The sequence below is a fragment of the Dromiciops gliroides genome, chromosome 1, assembly GCF_019393635.1.
Source record: "Dromiciops gliroides isolate mDroGli1 chromosome 1, mDroGli1.pri, whole genome shotgun sequence".
In the NCBI taxonomy this organism is placed as follows: Eukaryota; Metazoa; Chordata; class Mammalia; order Microbiotheria; family Microbiotheriidae; genus Dromiciops; species Dromiciops gliroides.
This window is the reverse complement of record NC_057861.1, coordinates 707,164,218-707,167,455: the sequence shown is the minus strand read 5'-3', so window position 1 is coordinate 707,167,455 and position 3,238 is coordinate 707,164,218.

The following is a 3,238-nucleotide window of genomic DNA, read 5'->3' as shown; positions in this document are numbered from 1 at the left end:
TAGTCCTCTTCATTCCATTTTCTCTCACTGTCTGCTTTTTTGTCTGGGGGAGGGGGGAAGAGGAGGAGTAAGTGGGAGGGATTCATGATTTCATCTTTTTTTTGTGTGTGTGAGGCAATTGGGGTTAAGTGACTTGCCCAGGGTCACACAGCTAGTAAGTGTTAAGTGTCTGAGGCCAGATTTGAACTCAGGTCCTCCTGAATCCAGGACTGGTGCTCTATCCACTGCACCATCTAGCTACCCCCGGTTTCATTGATTTTTAACTAAAATAGACCTTAGGAGTCACCTAGTTCAACTCTATTTTACAGACGAGGAAGCTGAGGCCTATGGAGGGTTAAATGACTTACCCAAGGACACGGGTGGCAGAATTGGGATTTGAACCAGGGTTCTTTGACTCCAAACCCAATGTTTTCCATTACACCATGCTGTCATCGTGGGTTCAAGAAAGCTGAGTAGAGATCATGGAACATAGAATCCTAGAGCTAGAAGGAACCTGAGAAATCATCCAGGCCAATCCCTTCATTTTGTAAATGGGGACAGTTAGGAAAGGGAGGGGGCTGGGGAGGGATAGTTGGGAGGGTAGGAACGGGCTGGGGAAGGATAGTTTGGACAGGAGGGAGAGGGTTGGGGTGAGACACCTGGGATAGAGACAAGGGAATGAGGAAGAACAGTTTGGACAGGAAGGGATGAGAAGGAATAGTTGGAATAGGAACAAGAGGGACAGTTGGGATGGTACCAATAGAGACAGTTGGGAAAAATGGATCCCAGGAAGGGTCAGTTGGGATGAAGAAAGCCTGAGAAAAGACATTTGTGGGAAGGACAGAAGGCAATTTGGGGTAAATCAGGATGGAGGAAAGTTGCTATCAAAGAATAATCTGGATGGGGAGATGTGGGGCAGAGATAGGGAGCTTAGGAAGGATTATTTCTTTTGGAGAAATGGGCTGAGAAGGGACAGTTTGGAGATTGCAATGAGACGGCTGAGTAGTATGGATAATACAGACAGGGACATAGGACTGCAGATGGATAGTCAGGACAGAGACAGGGGCCTGGGGAGGCGCAGTTTGGAAAGGAAGGTGCTGGCTAGAAATAAGTGGAAAAGAGGAGTGTATTGGGGGAAAGACAATTGGGAAAGAGACTTTCGGCTAGGGAGGGACACAAGGGAACGGGGGAGGAGACGGAAAAAGGTGAAATGGGAGAAGAACAGAAAACTAAGTAAGGACACTCTCAAAAGTAGAAGGCTCAGGAGGGACAGTTGGGACAGAAGGATATCAAAGGGCAGTTATGACAATTACAGGGGAATGGGGAAAGACAGTTGGGAAAAGAAGAGATCTCTGGGGACAGACAAGATGATGAGGAAGAACAGTCGAGAAAAAAGAAAGACGCTAAGAAAAGACAACTGGGATTTGGGAAGACTTTCCATGGATAACTGGGAAAGAGGTAGGAGGCTAAAGAGGGAGAGTGTAAGCAGAAGGAGGGGATCGGAAGACAGTTGGGACAGAGGGAGGAGGGATGGTTTAGATAGGAGGATGTATCTGATAAAGGAGAGTTGGGATGGGGTGGCGGGGCTAAGGAAGATCCCTTGGGACAGGGGGAGGAGGCTAAGGAGGGATAGTTTAGACAGAAGGAGGTACCTGTCAAGGGAGAGTTGGGATGGGGTAACAGGGCTAAGGAAGGATGACTCTTGGGAGAGGGGGAGGAGACCAGAGAAGGATAATTTAGACAGAAGGAGGTATCTGTCAAGGGAGAGTTGGGATGGGGTAACAGGGCTAAGAAAGGACAACTCTTGGGAAAGGGAGAGACCACAGAGGGATAATTTAGACAGAAGGAGGTACCTGTCAAGGGAGAGTTGGGATGGGGTAACAGGGCTAAGGAAGGATGACTCTTGGGAGAGGGGGAGGAAACCAGAGAGGGATAATTTAGACAGAAGGAGGTACCTGTTAAGGGAGAGTTGGGATGGGGTAACAGGGCTAAGACAAGCCTCTTGGGACATGGGGAGGAGACTGAAGGGGGACAGGTGCCTGACAAGGGAGAACTGGGATGGGGTGACAGGGTTAGGAAAGGATCTGAAAACCATAAGAGAAAGGGGGAATTACAGCTTGAGGAGTGGTACAAGATTGGGGAGAGAGAATTTGGAAAAGTATAAGACGCTTAGCAGGGAAAGTTGGAACAAGGGAAGATACTTGAGGAGAGATGATTGGGAAAGTAACAGGAGGCCAGAGGACAAGTGGGACAAGGGGAGAAGAATGAGGAGAGACGATCTGGACGGGAAAGGGTACAGTGACAGTGACAGTTCAGAAAGGATGGATCACGTGAGACGGCTCCGGAGGGACAATTTGGGCCGGGTGTGGGAACTGGAAGGGGGCAGCTGGATCTGTGACTTGGGCCAGTCCGTGCACTCCTGGAAAGGTTACTCGGACGGACGGCACGCGAGAAGAGACAACCGGGGAAAACCGAGGAAGATGCAAAGTGACGTTTGGGACGAGAATGAACGGCCAGAGAGGGAGAATTATCGGGGCCGGAGGCCAAGAGACAGTGTTAGGAACACGAACAAGGAGGATTGGGAGAGGCTGAAGATGAGGCATCGGGATAGGGCGAAGAATCTGAAGAAGGCTGGTAGGGACAAGGGCAATGGGAGAAACACCGCGGACAAGAGGAGAGACATGTTCAAATCAGCTGCCTACGGAGGCCTGGGGCTGTCCGGAGGGACAAACCGGGTCGTGGAGAAGCCTTCGGCTGGGGAGGGCCATCGAGGACAGGGGGAGCTGGCGGAGCAGGGCCAGCTGGAACTGAGGAATCAGGATGCCGGGGTGGAGCTGGAAAGGGAGGCTGAGCAGCCCCCCCAGGGGAACGTGGAGACGGAGGACAAGGAGGACCCCACGGGGACTGAGGAAGGGGAGACGGGACAGCAGAGGTAGGGGCTGGGATTGGACAGGGGCAGAGCTGTGGGCAGCTGGGATCGAGGAGTAGGGGCCGAGACGAGGTAGATGCAACAAAAGAGGACCGGGAGGATAAGACAAGGCGAGCCTGGGCGCACATGGAAGATCCGGGATGTGCGCACGCGCGGCGCCCCAGGGGCGGTCCTCTGTCCGGGAGGCGGAACCAATTGTGACGACTGCGGAGTTTCCGGCCGGCGCTTCAAAGGTGAGGCCCGAGAGGGCGGGGCGGGGCAGGGCGGAGCGGAGCTGAGGGCCCGGTGACGCAACGGCTCCGCGGGGCGGGGCGGAGGGACGGGCCAGAG